This window comes from Ictidomys tridecemlineatus, chromosome 6 (assembly GCF_052094955.1).
Source record: "Ictidomys tridecemlineatus isolate mIctTri1 chromosome 6, mIctTri1.hap1, whole genome shotgun sequence".
Lineage (NCBI taxonomy): Eukaryota > Metazoa > Chordata > Mammalia > Rodentia > Sciuridae > Ictidomys > Ictidomys tridecemlineatus.
In genome coordinates, this window is record NC_135482.1 from 167,639,409 (window position 1) to 167,660,532 (window position 21,124).

Genomic DNA, 21,124 nt, shown 5'->3' on the forward strand with positions numbered 1-21,124 from the left:
TAATTTGTGGATTGATCATGCGGTATTCTTGGCTCTTAGTATATGTGTCCTATACAACAATTCCTCCTTTGTCTTTTCTTTATATAGTAGTCTTCCCTAATTCACAATTAGGCCTTTGCAGTTCCAGTAAATCATGGTCAATCATGGTCCAAAAATATTAAATGGAAAAACTCCCTAAATAGTCAATTCATAAATTTTAAATTGCATACTGCTCTGCTCTCAGTAGCAGAATGAAATTGCACCATCATACCCCATTCCACCCACTACATGAATCATCCCTTTGTCCAGCATATGTATGTTGGATACACTCCAGACCAATTATTCACTTAGTAGCCATCTCAGTTATCAGAATGTCTGTGACAGTACCACAGTGCTTGTGTTGGAAGAACACTTAACATTGTAGCCTAATGCTAAGTCACAATGTCTAAGTGATTCACTTCTATTAGTCTTGAATCATCTCACATATCACAAGAAGGGCGAGTATAGCACAAAAGATATTTTGAGAGAGACAGCATTCATATACAACTTATTACAGTGTCATTATAATTTTCCTATTTTATTATTAGTTATCATTGTCAATCTTTATCGAACCTAATTTATAAATTAAATTTTATCACAGACATCCATGGATATGAACATTGGTATATGAGGCTTAGAACTCTTTATGGTTTCAGGCATCCTCTGGGGGTTTTGGAACACATTACAAGGTGATGATGTTCTAACCCTAACTCTCTAATGTTTAGAGTCAAATTATATAATTAATTTTTCTTAAGAAAGCCTTTCCAGAGAGTAGTAGGCAAAGTAATGGACATAAATATGTCCTAATCAAAAATCCCAGGTACCTGAGAATATAGTAGTTACCTTATATTGCAAAAGGTACTTTGAAGATATGATTGAATTAAGGATCTTAGGATAAAGAGATTATTCTTGATTACTTGGCTGTGTTAAATGAAATAATAAGGGTCTTTTAAATGTGGAAGACAGAAACAGAAGGAATACGAGTGATGTAGCATGAGAAAGTCTCAACCAGTCATTGCTAGCTTTGCAGATGGAAGGGGATGATGAACCATGGAATATGGGCAGCTTCTAAGAGCTAGAGAGTGATGATAATGGGTGTCCTCCAAATATACAGGGAAAAAAAATGAAACCCTTTGTACACTGTAATTTTAACTTTGTGAGACCCATTTTGGATTCTTGACATCCAGAATTATAAAATAATAAATTGATATTTTATGCCATCAAATTTATGGTAATTTGTTACAGCAGCAATAGAAAACTAATATGTTTGGTCTACTTTCTGTTCATTTAATTATGCACAAGCTTCTCATTATGCATTGTTTAATTTTTAATTCAAGTATCTTTCTATTTATAGATAACAGAATCTTTAAAGCACGTGCTCTGGATGCTAATTCTAATTCTAAAATTAGCAATACCTACTCTGGAGCAAACTACTTGACCTCTAACAGTTTCAATTTTATTACTAAAAAAATGTTATTATAAAACTTAATGTTGGGGAATTTTGTAAAGATTGCCTGTAAACAATTCCTCCCCCCCAAAAACCCCTCAAAACAAATGTCAAATGTTTTCTCTGATATAAGGAGGTTGACTCATAGTGGGGTAAGGAGGGGAAGCATAGGAGGAATAGATGAATTTTAGATAGGGCAGAAGGGTGGGAGGGTAAGGGAGGGACAGGGAAGGGGATTAGCAAGGATTGTGGAATGTGATAGACATCATTATCCAAAGTACATGTATGAAGACATGAATTGGTGTCAACATACTTTATATAAAACCAGAGATATAAAAATGTGCTGTATATGTGTAATAAGAATTGTAATGCATTTCTCTGTCATTTATTTTTTTAAAAATATCAATAAAAAATTAAAAAGCAAACAAACAAACAAAAACTTCTGGTTTAAGTATCAAAAAAAAGATTGGCTGTAAATTCTTTAAGGAAAATTCTATGATTTGCAGAATAATAGTATTTATTTGAACACATTTGTTAATATTAAAATAGTTATAATATTATGTAATATATGTAATTTTTAACTAGATTAACCAAAATTATACCAAATTATAAAATATAGATAAAAGGTGAAATAACTCTAAAGATAAAATTACAGACTTAAGCACTCAATTCAACCATTATGTTTTCTCTGTATATTATTGTTCATAAATATACATTTTTGCAATTAATAATTTTATGTCTAATTAAGATAATAAAATAAATTGAAAAAGCTAGGTGTGGTGGCACACACCTGTAATCCCAGTGACTTGGAAGACTGAGGCAGGAAGATTTCAAGTTCAAGGCCAGCCTCAGCAACATAACAAGTCCCTATGCAATGTAGTGAAACCCTGTTTTAAATATAAAAACAAAAAGGTCTGGGGATGTGGCTCAGTGGTAAAACAACCCTGAGTTAATCCCCTAGTGCAAAAAAAATTAAAAAATAAATGAGTAATTAAATAAAATAAGTTGAGAAAATTATCTTTGAATATATTTCACATTAATACACAAATAAGGACAAGTTTAAATTTTATGAACTTTCAATTATGGTATGTTTGGGGTCAGAAATACTTTGTAATTTTGACATATTTTGTGTTTTCCCAAATTGTAACACAAAAAAGAATTACATATGACCTAGAAATATGGTGTTTGTAAAATCTGCTTTTACATTTACTTTTATTCATTTATTTTTCTGTGGTGCTTAGATTCGAACCCAATGTCTCACACGTGCAAGGCAAGTGATCTACCACTGAGCTACAACCCCAGGCCCTATATTTACTTTTTAAAAAGAATTTCATTAGATAAATATGGAGGAAAATGCAGCTTTAAGTAAAGAAGCAGAAAGATGAAGGCATTTAATTTAAAAACACAATTCAAGGTGGCACTATAACTCATTTTCACCATGTGTTAGTTGGCTTTGCATCACTGTGACAAAATATCTGAAATAATTAACTTATAAGGAGGAAAGGTTCATTTTGATTTACGTTTTTAGTCTATGGTCACTTCACCCTGTTCCTTTGGGCCTGTGGCATCATAGGATATCATGGGGATAGCATGTGATGGTAGGGTGCAGGGTGGGGAGGGGAGCTGCTCACCTAGTAGTGGCAGGAAGTACAGAGAGAGATGGAGATTAGTGCTCTATCTGATGTGCTTGTGGTAAAGACTTGTTCCCATTCTGTAGGCTCTCTACTCACCTCACTGATTGTTTCTTTTGCTGAGAAGAAGCTTTTTAGTTTGACTCCATCCATTTTATTGATTCTTGGTTTTAATTTTTGCACTATAGGAATCTTATTAAGGAAGTTAGGGCCTAATTCAACATGATGAAGATTTGGGCCTACTTTTTCTTCCATTAGGCACAAGGTCTCTGGTTTAATTCCTAGGTCCTTGATCCACTTTGAGTTGAGTTTTGTGCATGGTGAGAGATAGAGGTTAATTTCATTTTGTTACATGTGGATTTCCAGTTTTTCCAGCACTATTTGTTGAAGAGGCTGTCTTTTCTCCAATGTATGTTTTTGGCGCCTTTGTATGGTATAAGATAACAGTAGTTATGTGGGTTAGTCTCTGTGTCCGCTATTCTGTACCAGTGGTTTACAGACCTATTTTGGTGCCAATACCATACTTTTTTGTTACTATTGCTCTGGAGTATAATTTAAGGTCTGGAATAGTAATGCCACCAGCTTCACTCTTCTTACTAAGGATTGCTTTCACTATTCTGAGTCTCTGCAAATCTTTACCACAAGCATATCAGATAGAGCACTAATGTCTAGGATATACAAAGCACTCAAAAACCTTGACACCAGAAAAAGCAAATAACCCAATCAATAAATGAGGCAAGGAACTGAACAGACACTTCTCAGAAGAGGATATACAATCAACAAATATATGAACAAATGTTCAACATCTCTAGCAATTAGAGAAATGGAAATCAAAACTACTCTAACATTTCATCACATTCTAGTCAGAATGGCAGCTATCAAGAATACAACAATAATAAGTGTTGGCAAGGATGTGGGGGAAAAGGCACACTTATACACTGCTGGTGGGACTGCAAATTGGTGCAGCCAATCTGGAAAGCAGTGTGGAGATTCCTTGCAAAACTTGGAATGGAACCACCATTTGACCCAGCTATCCCACTCCTCAGCTTATATCCAAAGATCCAAAGGACTTAAAAACAGCACACTACAGTGACACAGCCACATCAATGTTTGTAGCAGCACAATTCACAATAGCTAAATTGTGGAACCAACCCAGATGCCCTTCAGTACATGAATGGATAGGGAAACTTTGGTATATAATACAATGGAACATTACTCAACATTAAAAGAGAATAAAATCATGACATTTGCAGGTAAATGGATGGAGTTGGAAATTATAATGCTAAATGAAATAAGCCAATCCCAGAAAACCAAAGGCTGAATGTTTTCCTTGATATGAGGATGCTGACTCAAAATGGTGATGGGGGAGAGCATGGGAGGATGGAGGAAATTTAGATAGGGCAAAGGGAAGGGGGAGGGGAAGGGAAAGGGCAAGGCAGTAGGAATGATGGTGGAATGAGTTAGACATTATTTCCCAAAATACATGTATGAAGACAAATGGTGTGAAAATACTTTGTGTACACTCAATGACTTCAAAAATTGTGCTCTCTATGTGTAATATGAAATGAATTGCATTCTGCCATCATGCATAACAAATTAGAATCAACAAATAATTTAATCAAAAAATAAAGAAAGATGTTGAGAGAGAGAGAGAGAGAGAGAGAGAGAGAGAGAGAGCGAGAGAAAGGGGGAAAAGTTCCAATGTTTCCTTCAAGGGTACATCTCTAATGACCTAACATAAATCCACTAGGACCCACTCCTAATGGCTCCAGAATCTCCCAGTAGTATTACAGGCTGGAAAACAAGTCCTGAATACATTAGCCCTTGGGGGACACTCTAGATCCAAACTGTAGCATATGTCCAGATGCTCTCCCATCATAGTCTCAGTAGGTTAAAACGAAAGATCTTTTTTGTTAACTTCACTTCCATGTTAAACAATCTCAAGTGACTTTCCATTTAAGTTGAAAGTTGAAACCAAACTTTTCTGATTTGCACTTAACACCCTCCACATGTAGAACTCCAATTAATATTGCTGGCCGTATTTACTATTATTCTACAATGAGATGAGCACACTATAATTCAGTCAACCCTCTCTAAATGTAGGTTCCACATCTGCAGATTGAACCAAATACTGATGGAAAAATATTAGAAAAAATTTATGTCTGTATTGAACATGTATAGACTCTCTTTTTCCAGGTCATTATTCTCTAAACAGTATAGTATAATAATACTTACATAACATTTATAATTATTATAAGTAACCTAAAGCTGACTTAAAATCTATGGGATGATGTGGATAAGTTATATACAAACACAATACCATTTTAAATATAGGGTTTGAGTATCAAAAGGGTTTTGATATTAGGGTGGGTACTGGAACCAATATCCTGCAGATACTGGGGACAAATGCATGTATCTAAGCAGCAGAAGAGTGACCTTTGTTCTTTCCCCAGTTGGGAAATGTTTTATGAAGTTTATCTTGTAAATGTTCCCAGTTGGAATATTTATCTCTGGTTGGAATATTTACTACTTTTCTTGCTCAGAATCAATATACACATAAAGATTAAAATTTCCATGTCTTTGGAATTTTTCCATTTGGGATGGAGTTTATACCACATTTGTAGTTCCATTAAAATGTATGTATCCATCTTGTAGAAGTTATCATATTCTGCCTTAAATTATGTGCACGAGGAATTTTATCCCACCCACTCACTCTCACCCAGAATAGCTTTCACCTCAAATGGTTGACTAAAGAACGTATATTTGCATATTCTTAGTACATGGCACAGTACCTTTTTTGTAGATATACTCTTATCATTCATTTCAGGATATAGTAAATATTTTTCCATGTTCCCCACAGATGTTGGGAGACAAAGATTGACAGGAAACTTGGAAACTTGTGCTGTTTTATCCCATTCCACCTCATCACTCATCAAATCCATTCTCCCTTTCTGCAGAGATGGCTGCCAGGGATTTACATCTCTTCTTTCCTCTAGGGGATTGAGGTGAGATAAATAAGCATACATATCCTAGAAAGGTGCCATCGCTTCTTTGTGCAGTCCAAAGGCAATGAACAAGTGACCCAGTTGCCAATGGGTCAAAGTGGAAACAATTTTAAAATAGAATTCACAGCTCCCAGTTCTCTTTGGGGTTCTGTTATAATTTGGATCTGAAGTGCTTCTACAAAGCTCATGTGTTAAAAGACTTGGTTCCTAATGCAGTGATAACCTAGGGATGAGGCTTTTGGGAAGTGATTGGATGTGGATTATTACCTCATAAATGGATTAATCCATCAGATGGATTAATAATGAGAAAGACTTCTGAAAGGAGGTAGAAGCAATAAGTCACGATTGCAGGAACTGTGTCACTGGGGGTATGCCCTTGGGGTATTTGTCCCTGTCCCTTCCTTGTCCATGCCTCCAGCCCCTGCCCCACTTTCTTTCAGCTTCCTGGATGTCATGAGCTGAGACACTTTGCTCTGCCATGCCCTTTAGCTTCACCTCAGGACCAAAGTAATGGAGCAGCCGAGCATGAACTGAAACCTCTGCATCTGTGAACCAAAATAAATCTTTCTTTCTTTAAGTTGTTCCTGTCAGGTATTTTGGTCTCAGTGACAAAAAGCTGGCTAACGCAGACTGAAGGATGACTCCAATTCTTGCTTAGCTTCTTCTCTGTCCTGTCTTGACGTGTTCACTTTTTCAAGGAGTGTTTCCTCAGTAAATCATGTGTAATGACTTTCTTTATCTGATTCTCAGACAAATCAACCTTAAACAAGACTGCATTTTCCTTTTAAGAGGTCATCCTCCAGAGAAAGCTGTTGATGTGAAAAATTATACATTATATCACAAAGTATTAAGTGTTCCCAGGAACTGATCTATATGCTGCATCAGGATGGGACAGCTACCTATCTGTGTATCTTGAGGATGTCACAGAAACTTTGCTGATTAGTGACTTTAAGGAAGGGGTACCAAGCATATTCCAAGTATAGCATTGAGAAAGGATTAAGCCCTGAATCTAGAAAATCTTACTATGAGTTGACTCATTCTTAGTTTTCGGTTTCTGTGGGGAAACTTCCTTTGTATCTATGGTCTCTGTGTGATGGTCATTTTTATCCTAGACATTTGGTTCCTAAAGATTCAGACAAAGAGACAATCAGTATCTCCTTGCAACTGTTAACACAAGTCCCATTCCCTATCCTTTAGTGTGGCAGACAATGGGCAGGATTTGGAAGTAAATCCATTAAAGATGGAATTGTGATGAATATGAGGAGGGAATGATAAGGAAACAATCAGAAGGTAAATTTTATAGGGACTTGAAAGCCTTCACGGGGATGAAATATTTTAATCTAAGTGGGACAGGAATCCATTTGTCAGAAACTGAGGTGGAGAAAGAAATGATAGTAAGTTAGAACAAAAGTCAGAGAAGTGTGTTGTCCTGTAAGTCAACTGAAAAAAAATTGTCTTGAGTAAGAGAAAGAAATTAACTGTTCTGATTAAAAAAATGTCACTGTGCATATGAACATATATATTCCCTCTTTAGGAGAAGACTTGGAGAGATAGACTTACATTGAACAGGATATACTTAAATAAGGCATGCCCCCAATTTTTTGGCTCTAACAATGTTCTTTAAATCTATTTGAATTTACTATTGCCCACTAATTTATGAAGAGTAGAATGTGCACTTGGAAAACTTATATGCAACATCAAAGAAGTTAATTTTGTCAGTGAGGAATGGTGTGAGATTAGATAGCATTTGGTTAAGGACCGAAATCCTTTCCTTAAACATGTACTCCTACATGTGAACTCAGAGAAATATATCCTAAAGGATAAATCAAAAGCAATCTTTTATACAAATATTCAATTTTAACCACTAAACTATTGGTAGAACTCCAGTGAGTTTGGTTAGACCCTACATTTCTTTGAACTAGACATGAAGTATGTACCTGAATCTTAAATACCATCACTGAAAGACAGAAAGTCTATTTTAAATAAAGCCAGCAGTGAGGATGCTTGGAACTTCATCAGCTTGGTGGAAGCAGGCTAGTCCAGAGGCATAGATAAATTGTTCTCTTGGTTCTCCCTCAAGAAGACGGAGATCATGTGGCAGTTTTATTTTTCTGTTTCCTTGGAGGAAATTCATCCAACTGGAGTCAAACAGGAAAAAGAGATGTGCCTGATCTTTCTCTTGGATTGAGAATCCCATTCCCCTTAGTGCTATGGATGCAGAGCACTTTCTTATTCCTAAAGCATCTCATCTTCCTAGACATTACAGGTGAGCTGTGAGAGCTGGAGGAAGATGTATCAGGCCCATTATCTGATGCTTTTCATTCACCCATATCTTATATCCTACTCAGGACTTAATGAATAGGTCTGATTCTCTGATGAGTAGCACAATATGTAAGTGCAACTTTTCTAGGGTGTCCTCTGCTAAGTGAACTGCAAGCCCGCAGCTCTAGAGACCTATATTGCTATGTTTTCATGGGTTTCTATTAATCTTGTCATTTATATTGCCTGAAATAAGAATTGAGGGAAGAGGATTTAAGAACACTCATAATTTCCACTTTCCCTTTCATCCACTTTCTCCTTTTTCTCTTCCAGCTATTAAAAAGGTTTTCTACTGATGAAAGTTATTTATACTCTTTCTTCTTTGCTCCATCAACTTCTTCTCTGTAGGATGGTCCACTTTTCCTTCACTGCAGATCTCATAGTTTGTCTTAATGATGGAATATCTAGAAGGAAAACAGAAAAACATAACATTTTAATGGAAAAAATAAACTGTGATCTTTTTGCATGGTTTACCTTTTTTAAAAGGTAAATTGAGCTAAGTGTGGTGGTGTAAAACTGTCATCTCAGTAGCTCAGGAGACTGAGGCAGGAGAATTGCAAATTTAAAGCCAAATTGGTGAGGCCTTAAGCAACTTAGTGACACTCTGTTTCAAAATTTAACAAAACAAAGCAAAATATTTTTTTTAAAAAAAGGGCCTGGGATATGGTTCAGTGGTTACACACCCCTGGATTCAATCCCTGGTTACCCACCCCTGCCTACCTCCCCACTCAAAATCAACAAATCAAGAGAAGATAAAGAAAACAAAACAACTTTTCTGTCCTCAATTTTTTCATCTAGAAAATGAAGGAACTGGGTTAAATGATTTCTAAGGTGATATTTTTTTTTAAATCAGCCCTTAAATCATCTGAGTGAAAGGCAAAAGTAACTCAGTCTACTGAATATATTAGGAAGGGTGAAATTAGACTTGGTATTTTCAGTAAAACAAATGATATAGAGGTATTTGTTGTTAAGTCATAACTATTTGTAAATAATTATGAGAAATAACAATCTGCTCTTAAGTGTTAAAGAGAGATCAATCAAACAATTTATATGCTCATTAAGGAAATAGCACTTTGGGGAATAAAAAAATCTGCCAGATTACAACTCTAGGTACCAAAAAATCTATTTATCTCATGAAAAAATTTTCCAGTAAAATATGGCTAAAAGCAGCAAATCAATATCTTTAGTTGTTCATACTTTTATGAAGTTGTTCTTTTCCCATGTGTTCATCTCTGGCATTACTCACCATGTTGGCATCTTCCTAGTGGGTCTTCCTTTATCAATTTACTTTCAGCTCAAAACCATCAAAGATTTCACTGTTTCTTCAATATGCAAGCTGTCTACCTTTCAAAACACAAAAGATCAGCTTCATATGAAGGAACCAGAAGTTAATAATAAAGTTGAATATCAAAATTTAGCTAGGCTATTCTTAAAAGTTAGTGTAAAGATCAATAAACTCACACTTTATTACACCATGTAAAATAAATATCAAGCAGAAGTTAGATAATTCAAGATACAGGGTCAGCCAGAAGATGGTGGCAAATGGAGTGCATCACCCCCATGTACCGCGTCACTGTGTGGGTGAATGACAAGTTAGAACGGCCAAAATCTATCTTGTTAGGAATTTCCAGCAAAATTGGGGTGCACCAAAACCTAGAGGAAGGATTTCCATCTCCCAAGGATCGGTTACTGGGGCTCAACCGCGAGCAATTTGTCCACCTGGAGATTCAAGCTGCTTATTCAGCGGCTCGCCCCTCTGCTAGAGACTGTGGGGCGCACTGGGAAGCAGCGAGCTAGCAATGCAGAGATATTTTTTTATTATCATTTCCTATTCTTTTCTATTCTTTTCTCTTTCTTTCCTCTCTCCCTCTCTCTTTCTTGGTTTGCTTCCTTACCTTTTCCCCATCTTTCCTCTTAAGCATGACCACCCAGATTACGTACAACTTACTAAATGCAAATAGATGAATACTACGAATCGGTCCATAGTCTGCCTAAGCCCTTAACTAGCCCCAAGTACTCCTGTCTATTCTCTTGTTAAGATCCGCCTGCATTTGAGCAACCCCCCAAAGAAGCTATCATATACTAACCTCCATATCATCAAAGCGCCCGACCTCAACATAAAATCCTAAGTTGAAACCTCAATTCTATACATGTCATCAAATTCTGTAGCCTCTAATGAAACTAATGAATTTAACTTAAATCACAATTAAATACAACATCTTTAAACATTGTCTCCCAACACAAAGGAGAGATATTGGAACTATAAAAACCAAAACAAATTTAAAGAAGAAAACAGAAACACAGCAGTCAAACAGAGTTGGAAAGCAATGTGAGCACCATGAAAACACAAGGGAAAAAAGGATTACAAACAATGCAGGACAACTTAAATTCACAGGAGAACCTAGAAACTTCAGAAAAATGGACAGAGAAAGAATGCAAGGCATACCTAACTCAGATGGAACGGAATCTTAGAGAAGACTTTAGACAGCAAGTCCAAACAATGAAAGTATAATTTGAAATCGAATTAAATAGGCAAATTCAAATGTAAAAGAACAAGCTATACTAGGAGATAGAGATTTTAAAAAAATCAAACAGTAATCCTAGAAATTCAGGAAACCATAAACCAAATTAAAAACTCAAACGAGAATATTACAAATAGTATAGATCAAATAGATGTCAGAACATCAGATAATGAAGACAAAGTGTATCAACTTGAAAAGAATATAGTCAACATAGAAAGGATGCTAAAAAATCACCAGCAATCTATCCAAGAGATATGGGATGTTATAAAAAAACCAAACGTGAGAGTCATCGGGATAGAAGAAGGTATAGAGGTTCAAACCAAAGGAATGAACAATCTATTGAATGAAATAATCCTAGAAAACTTCCCAGATATGAAAGATGGAATGGATTGCCAAAACCTGGAAGCCTACAGGACCCCAAACATACAAAATCCTAATAGACCAACTCCAAGACACATAATTATGAAGATATCCAACATACAGAACAAGGAGAGAATATTAAAAGCTACAAGAAGGCAGATTACATTCAGGGGTAAACCAATTAAGTTAATGGCTGATTTTTCATCACAGACGTTGAAAGCAAGAAGATCCTGGAACAACGTATTTCAAACACTGAAAAATAATGGATTCCAACCAAGAATACTGTATCCAGCAAAATTAAGCTTCAGAGTTGACAATGAAATTAAAATATTTCAAAATAAACAAAAGTTAAAAGAATTTGAAGCCAGAAAACCAGCACTGCAAGACATTTTGAGCAAAACACTACAAGAAGAGGAATTGAAAAACAGCACCCAAAACTAACATTGGGAGTTAACTCAGTAAAGGGAAGAACAAAAAAATCTAACCAAAAAGGAAAAACGAGCCATATTAACATAAATAAATAAATAAGCATGACAGGAAGTATCAATAGTAACCTTAAACTTTAATGGCTTAAATTCTCCAATCAAGAGACAAAGGCTAGTAACCTGGATTAAAAAAACAAATCCAACAATATGCTGCCTTCAGGAGACTCATATGATAGGAAAAGACATACACAGGTTGAAAGTGAAAGGCTGGGAAAAATCATACCACTCACATGGTCCTCGGAAGCAAGCAGGAGTGGCCATTCTCATATCGAAAAAAATCAACTTCAAACCTAAGTTAATCAAAAGGGATAAAGAAGGCCACTATAGACATACAATCAATCAACAAGTACATGAAAAAATGCTCACCATCTCTAGTAGTCAGAGAAATGCAAATCAAAACCACCCTAGGATACCATCTCACTCCAGTAAGATTGGCAGCCATTATGAAAACAACAATAAGTGTTGGCGAGGATGTGCGGAAAAGGGTACACTTGTACCCTGCTGGTGGGACTGCAAATTGGTGAGGCCAATTTGGAAAGCAGTATGGAGATTCCTGGGAAAGCTGGGAATGGATCCACCATTTGACCCAGCTATCGCCCTTCCAGACTATTCCCTGAGGATCTTAAAAGAGCGTACTATAGGTATACTGCCACATCATTGATCATAGTGGCACAATTCACAATAGCTAGACTGTGGAACCAACCTAGATGCCCTTCAATAGATGAATGGATTAAAAAATGTGGCATCTATACACAATGGAGTATACACAGCAATAAAAAATGACACAATCATAGAATTTGCAGGGAAATGAGGGCATTAGAACAGATTATGCTAAGTGAAGCTAGCCAATCCTTAAAAAATAAATGCCAAATGTCTTCTTTGATATAAAGAGAGCAACTAAGAACAGAACAGGGAAGAAGAGCATGAGGAAAAGATTAACACTAAACAGAGACGAGTGGGGGAAGAGAAAGGGAGAGAGAAGGGAAAGCATATGGAAATGGTAGGAGACCCTCAATGTTATACAAAATTACATATAAGAGGTTGTGAGGGGAAGGATGGGGGTGGGGGGAAATAAGGGACAAAATTGAACAACAGCAGATGAGGTAGAGAGGGAAGATGGGAGGGGGGATAGTAGGGGATAGGAAAGGTAGCAGAATAGAACAGTCACTAATATGCCATTATGTAAAAACGTTAGTGTGTAACTGATGTGATACTGCAATTTGTATTTGGGGTAAAAATGGGAGTTCATAACCCAATTGAGTCAAATGTATGAAAGATGATATATCATGAGCTTTGTAATGTTTTGAACAACCAATAAAAAAAATAAAAAATTAAAATTAAAAAATAATAAAAAAAGATTAAACCAAAAAAAAAGAAGGCCACTATATACTGTTAAAAGGACCCATCCACCAACAAGACATAACAATTATCAATATGTATGTACTAAACAATGGTGCTGCAACATTCATAAAACAAACCCTCCTCAAGTTCAAGAGTCAAATAAACCACAACACAATAATTATCAGTGACTTCAACACACCATTCTCTCCATTGGACAGATCCTCCAGACAAAAGCTGAATAAAGAAACTATAGAACTCAATAACACAATTAATAACCTAGACTTAACCGACATACATAGAATATATCAACCATCGTCAAGTGATTACACGTTCTTCTCAGTAGCACATGGATCCTTCTCAAAGGATAGACCATATATTATGCCATAGGGCAACTTTTAGTAAATATAAATGTGTGGAGATAATACCATGCATCTTATCTGATCATAATGGAATGAAACTGGAAATCAATGATAAAAGAAGGAAGGAAAAATCCTGCATCACCTGGAAAATGAAAAATATGTTACTGAATGATCAATGGGTTACAGAAGACATAAAGGAGGAAATCAAAAAATTCTTAGAGATAAATGAAAATACAGACATAACATATCGGAATCTGTGGGACACAATGAAAGCAGTTTTAAGAGGGAAATTCATTTCCTGGAGTTCATTCCTCAATAAAAGAAAAAATCAACAATTAAATGAACTCACACTTCATCTCAAAACCCTAGAAAAGGAAGAGCAAAACAACAGCAAATGTAGCAGAAGGCAAGAAATAATTAAAATCAGAGCGGAAATCAATGAAATTGAAACAAAAAAAACATTGAAAAAATTGATAAAACTAAAAGTTGGTTCTTGAAAAAAATAAATAAGATCAACAGACCCTTAGCCATGCTAATGAAGAGAAGAAGAGAGAGAACTCAAATTACCAACATACAGGATGAAAAAGGCAATATCACAACAGACACTACAGAAATACAGAAGATAATTAGAAATTATTTTGAAACCCTATATTCCAATAAAATAGAAGATAGTGAAGATATTGATAAATTTCTTAATCATATGATTTGCCCAGATTGAGTCAGGAAGATACACACAATTTAAACAGACCAATAACAAAGGAGGAAATAGAAGAAGCCATCAAAAGTCTACCAACCAAGAAAAGCCCTGGACCAGATGGATATACAGTGGAGTTTTACAAAATCTTCAAAGAAGAATTAATACCAATACTTTACAAGTTATTTCAAGAAATAGAAAAAGAAGGAGATCTTCCAAATTCATTCTATGAGGCCAACATCACCCTGATCCCGAAACCAAACAAAGACACTTCAAAGAAAGAAAACTACAGACCAATATCTCTAATGAACATAGATGCAAAAATCCTCAATAAAATCCTGGCGAATCGAATACAAAAGCATATCAAAAAAATAGTGCACCATGATCAAGTAGGATTCATCCCTGGGATGCAAGGCTGGTTCAGAATCAATAAGTATTATTCATATACAGAAATCAATAAGTATTATTCACCACATTAATAGACTTAAAGATAAGAACCACATGATCATCAGATAGATGCAGAAAAAGCATTTGACAAAGTACAGCATTCCTTTATGTTCAAAATACTAGAAAAACTACGGATAACAGGATCTTACCTCAACATCGTAAAGTTATATATGCTAAGCCTCAGGCTAGTATTATTCTGAATGGAGAAAAACTGAAGGCATTCCCTCTAAAATCTGGAACAAGTCACGGATGCGCTCTATCACCACTTCTATTCAATATAGTTCTCAAAACACTGGCCAGAGAATTAGACAGACGAAAGAAATTAAAGGCATAAAAATAGGAAAAGTAGAACTTAAATTATCACTATTTGCGAATGATATGATACTATATCTAACAGGCCCAAAAGGGTCTACAAAGAAACTATTAGAGCTAATAAATGAATTCAGCAAAGTGGCAGGATATAAAATCAACACACATAAATCAAAGGCATTCCTGTATATCAGCGACAAAACTTCTGAAACGGAAATGAGGACAACCACCCCATTTACAATATCCTCAAAAAAAAAAAAAATACTTGGCAATCAACCTAAGAAAAGAGGTGAAAGATTTATACAAAAAACTACAGAACCCTAAAGAGAGAAATAGAAGAAGAATTTAGAAGATGTAAAAATATACCCTGTTCATGGATAGGCAGAACTAACATCATCAAAATGGCAATATTACCAAAAGTTCTCTATAGGTTTAATGCAATGCCAATCAAAATCCCAAGTCTATTTCTTGTAGAAATAGATAAAGCAATTATGAAATTCATATGGAAAAACAAAAGACCCAGAATAGCAAAAGCAATTCTAAGCAGGAAGTGTGAGTCAGGCAGTATAAGGATACCAGATTTCGAACTATACTACAGAGCAATAGTAATAAAAACAGCATGGTACTGGTACCAAAACAGGCGGGTGGCCAAATGGTACAGAATAGAGGACACAGAGACCAATCCACAAAATTACAACTTTCTTATATTTGATAAAGGGGCTAAAAGCATGCAATGGAGGAAGGATAGCATCTTCAACAAATGGTGCTAGGAAAACTGGAAATCCATATGCAACAAAATGAAACTGAATCCCTTTCTCTCACCATGCACAAAAGTTAACTCAAAATGGATCAAAGAGTGTGATATAAAATCAGAGACTCTGCACCTAATAGAAGAAAAAGTTGGCTCTGTTCTACATATTGTTGGGTGAGGCTCCAAATTCCTTAATAGGACACCCATAGCACAAGTGTTAATAACTAGAATCAACAAACGGGACTTACTCAAACTAAAACGTTTTTTCTCAGCAAGAGAAATAATAAGAGAGGTAAATAGGGAGCCTACATCCTGGGAACAAATTTTTACTCCTCACACTTCAGATAGAGCCCTAATATCCAGAGTATACAAAGATCTCAAAAAATTAAACAATAAGAAAACAAATAACCCAATCAACAAATGGGCCAAAGACCTGAACAGACACTTCTCAGAGGAGGACATACAATCAATAAACAAGTACATGAAAAAATGCTCACCATCTCTAGCAGTCAGAGAACTGCAAATCAAAACCACTCTAAGATACCATCTCACTCCAGTATGATTGGCAGCCATTTTGAAGTCAAACAACAACAAATGCTGGTGAGGATGTGGGGAAAAGGGTACTGTTATACATTGCTGGTGGGACTGCAAATTGGTACGGCCAATTTGGAAAGCATTATGAAGATTCCTGGGAAAGCTGGGAATAGAACCACTATTTGACCCAGCTATTGTCCTTCTTGGACTATTCCCTGAAGACCTTAAAAGAGCGTACTACAGGGATATTGCCACAGCGATGTTCATAGCAGCACAATTCACAATAGCTAGACTGTGGAACTCAGATGCCCTTCAATAGATGAATGGATAAAAAAAAAATGTGGCATTTATACACAATGGAGTATTATGCAGCACTAAAAATGACAAAATCATGTTATTTGCAGGGAAATGGATGGCACTAGGGCAGATTATGCAAATTCAGATGCTTGAAGCTGACAGGCTGTGTGAGAAAGTGAGTCAAGGATTAGAATAGATTATGCTAAGTGAAGCTAACCAATCCCTAAAAAACAAATGCCAAATGTCTTCTTTGATATAAAGAGTTCAACTAAGAACAGAGCAGGGAGGAAGAGCAGGAGGAAAAGACTAACATTAAACAGAGACATGAAGTGGGAGCGAAAGGGAGAGAAAAGGGAAATTGCATGGAAATGGAAGGAGACCCTCATTGTTACACAAAATTACATATAAGAGGTTGTGAGGGGAATGGGGAAAATAACAAGGAGAGAAATGAATTGTAGTAGATGGGGTAGAGAGAGAAGATGGGAGGGGAGGGGAGGGGGATAATGGAGGATAGGAAAAGTAGCAGAATACAACAGTCACTAATATGGCATCATGTAAAAATGTGGATGTGTAACCGATGTGATTCTGCAATCTGTAATTGGGGTAAAAATGGGAGTTCATAACCCACTTGAATCTAATGTATGAAATATGATATGACCTGGGAACTTACCGGTGCACCACCCTGACTGCTGAAATTTCTGGATCCTGGGTCCGAGGAATATTCTTCCCCGTACGGGCCACCAACTGCCGCGACCCCTCGCCAGCAAGGAGGACACGACACAGGATTCTTCTTTCAGTAGTTTATTCAGGCCTTTACTTATGTGTCTCTGGAAGCTTCTCCTCCTCCTCCTCCTCCTCCTCCTACTACTACTACTACTCCACCTGAGCGCCCCAGCCTTGATAAAGCACATCAAGCCCCAATGCACAACTGCCACGTGGACCTTTCTCATCGGGTGTTTTACAGCAACGTGCCAACTCTCCCAAAATAAGGAGTTGTTTATCACAGGCCACGGCGCTTATCAGCGCCATCTTGTAATAGTGACCACGGTCCACTGACATGGCTCACCACAGATATGTCAAGAGTTTTGTAATGTTTTGAACAACCAATAAAAAAAAGGAAAGATACAGGCTGTTCCATAATCAATGTTCTGGTCAATTCTGTTAGTTTTAAAGGATTTAGGCCTCATATTTCTGATTCATGTATTTTCTGTCAAATTTCAGATTTGCCTAAAATGAGACTAATGAAAAGCTGACAATTCTTGGAATCATTTTTCAAATTCTATGATATTTGGCTAATTTTTTTTTTTTTTTTGCAAATTTGCCTTAAATCTTCTAAGGAACTATAAACTACCCTGGTCTGGTACACATTAAAAGATGCCCTTTTCTCCACCCAATCTTTAAAAAAGTACCCTACATTCCAAAGAATGCTTTTACTTTAACATTATATAGGTTAGTTTCTGTAATAAAAATTTTAAACAAAAAACTTCAGCAAAGTTTTAAAGGTTTGTGGTTTAAAATAATGATGATTTATTTATCTCACAGTTCTTCAGATTGACAATTTGGGCTGGGCTTCATCAAGCAGTTATTTTCCTGGTGTTGCTTGGGTTCATGTTGTGTCATTTGTCAATGCCTAATGACTAAGGACTGCATAGTCCAAGGGGCCTAAGCTGTGATGTAATGTTTACTCTGTGTGTTCTTTCATCTTCTGGGAGGTTTAACCTATTCTGGTTCATACTGGAAGAGAAAGGTTCTGAAAGCAATGAGAGAGAAAGCTACTTCTTCAGTCATAAGATCAAAAGTGGGATATTTCACTTTGGCTACACTTTTTTTTTGTTCACAGCCAATCAAAAAAACCATTTGATAATCAAAAGGTTAGGAAATTAACTTTACCTCTTAATGGCTAATTTAAACTACTATGAGTATCCAATTCAGAAAATGTCCTGTGCTGAGGGCCATTACCAAGTAGGAATGACGCATCAAAATCCTTGCCAGCATACCCCATGTTAAATGGACTTGCCTTGGAAATTTGCTGCGACCTTGCTTGTGTGTTTGAGAAAGGTGACCCTGCTCAATCACCAGGGTGGATCCAAGATTAGGGTGTATCTTGCAGGAAGTATCCCCGTGCTTGGGTTTAGGGCGTGACAATAGGAGTTTTAGGGAAGTTGGAGGTTGAAGATTATTCCTGCTGGGAGTAGGGCGTGACCTGCTGCCTGAATTCCCGCTGAGTTCTTGTGGAGAGAAAGTATTTAGGACGTGAATTGTGCGGGAGATTGGGATTGCCCCTGGACCTGTGTGGAGGTGGTGTGAGAGCGGGAATAAAGAATTGCTGTTTGAACCTACAAAGGTGTGTGGTGGCTCGTGATTCTGGTGCCAAGCCGAGACATTGGCATTTGGCAGTCCTGAGAAATTTTCCATTACCCAAATTTCACTACTCAGCACCAATATTTTCAGCACACTTGCCTTGAGGACTATCTTCCAGGCTCTAAGGAACATTGTCTTAATTTGTTTGGGCTATTAAAATGAACAATAATAAACAAACAAACAAATAAAACCCTACTATAGGATGGGTAGCTTATAAACAACAGATATTTATTTCTTATAGTTCTGAAGACAGGAAGTACAAGATCAAGGTGCTGGCAGATTTGGTATCTATCAAAGTTCTGCTTCCTGGTTCATAGACAGGCTTTCTTTTCCTTGTGACCTGACGTGGTAGAAGGGACCAGGGGCCTCCTTCAGGCCTCTCTTACAAAAGCACTAATTCCATTCATGAGAACTCCTCTCTCATGTCATAACACTTTCCTAAGAACCCACCTCCAACATTATTAATCTGGAAATTAGGCTTCAACATATAAATTCAGGGGCGAGGCAGGCCACAAACATTTGTTCCAAACATAGACATAAAGAAAATAATAAGTATTGTGTATTACTGAGTTAAACACTGAAATGAGATTTTTGTATAATAACTCATTTGGTAACTTAAAAAATACTATCCCCATTTATAGATGGAAGAAGCTTGGAATTCATCAGAAATTCAACAATCTGCACACTGCTTATTATTGGAAGAGCTAGAATTTGAGCCCCAGAGTATTACTTCATGCTGATTTAATTCCAAATCCATGTTTTCAACTACTCCATTAAATTTAGTTATTTGTGCCAGATAGACAAAGTCCTTCAAGGCATATCAACATAACATGATAATACACTATTACATTATAATTAGAGGGAACACAATTCAATATAATTATAGCACCAAAAGTCACTAGCTCTGTACATCACAGAGAATTAGGAGAGCCTTTAAAACCTTCTTCTGTGCAAAACATTTACTTCAACTACTTATTGTGGTACCCCAAACCATTCCATCACTGATTGTCTCCTTTGTGCTTAAAATTTTTCCTGAAGTTTTTAAAGGGCTTGTTTCAGAAGGAAATACTTTAAACCATAATCAACTAAGTGAGTATAAATTGTTTCACCACCTGAATTCTAAGTCTTTTTTGTGAAGAACACCAAGAGAGATGCTGCAGAACATGGGGGTCAGGGATAAGGAAGGAGAAAGCTTTGAAATGGAAAGACAGAGCACATTTATTATCCCCTTTCCTTAATCCACAATTTGCACTGAGGTCTCTATCCTGTGATACTGTGGACTAGTTTGGAACCTCTGGGCCAGATTTTGATCCTCAAAGCAGTTCTAGATTTCCATTGAGCAAGACCAGAGATTAGGATCCTAAACTACCTTGAAGTTATTTGCTCTAACTTTGGCAGTCTCTTGTTCCTTGTGATTTCAAATGTGGAGATGGGATGTCAGAGCAATTTCAAATTCTTTCTACAAAGACTAGCAAAACCAGAGAGGCAGCTTCTCAGGATATTTCTTTGTGGGATTTTTTTTTTTTTTGTAGCAGGAATTAAACCCCAGGGAGCTTAACCACTTAGTCACATTCTCCACCACTTTTTATTTTTTATTTTGAGACAGGGTTTCTCTAAGTTCCTTTGGACCTCACTAAGTTGCTGAGGCTGGTTTTGAACTTGTGATCCTCCTGCCTCAGCCTCCCAAGCCACTGGTATTACAGGTATGTAACACCACATTTGGCTTATACTTTCTATTTTAATTGTTTTTTACATTTGAAATCACTCTTTTAAAAACACTGAGTAGCTTGATCCTAAATCTACCAAATAGCTAATGCAAATCAGTTAAAACTTAGCTCATTTAAGCTCTACAGCAGAGATGGGACTTGGGGCATAAAATCTGATCTCTAAATACATCTTAGGGATATCAAAATTTTCAATATATCAAGCATGTGCAAAACATTTAGAAATAAAGGTAGAAGAAGAATGAAAACTTTAAAAAGAGGACATTTACTTTCTCTCTCCCTCAATGGTTGACAGATCCTTATGAATTTCCAAGACCCTCATTACAAATCAACACCTTGGATGAGGCTTCCATAAGCTCTTTATACAGATAGCATTAGTCACTCCTGTAATTGTGTTCTTATAATCCCATAGGATGTATCTCAGTGTGTTCTAATTATTTAGGTATGCATGCACAACCATTTAGAAACCTACTTGTGCAAGTACTTCATGCTTATTGCTTTACTGTAGTGATTGTGTGCA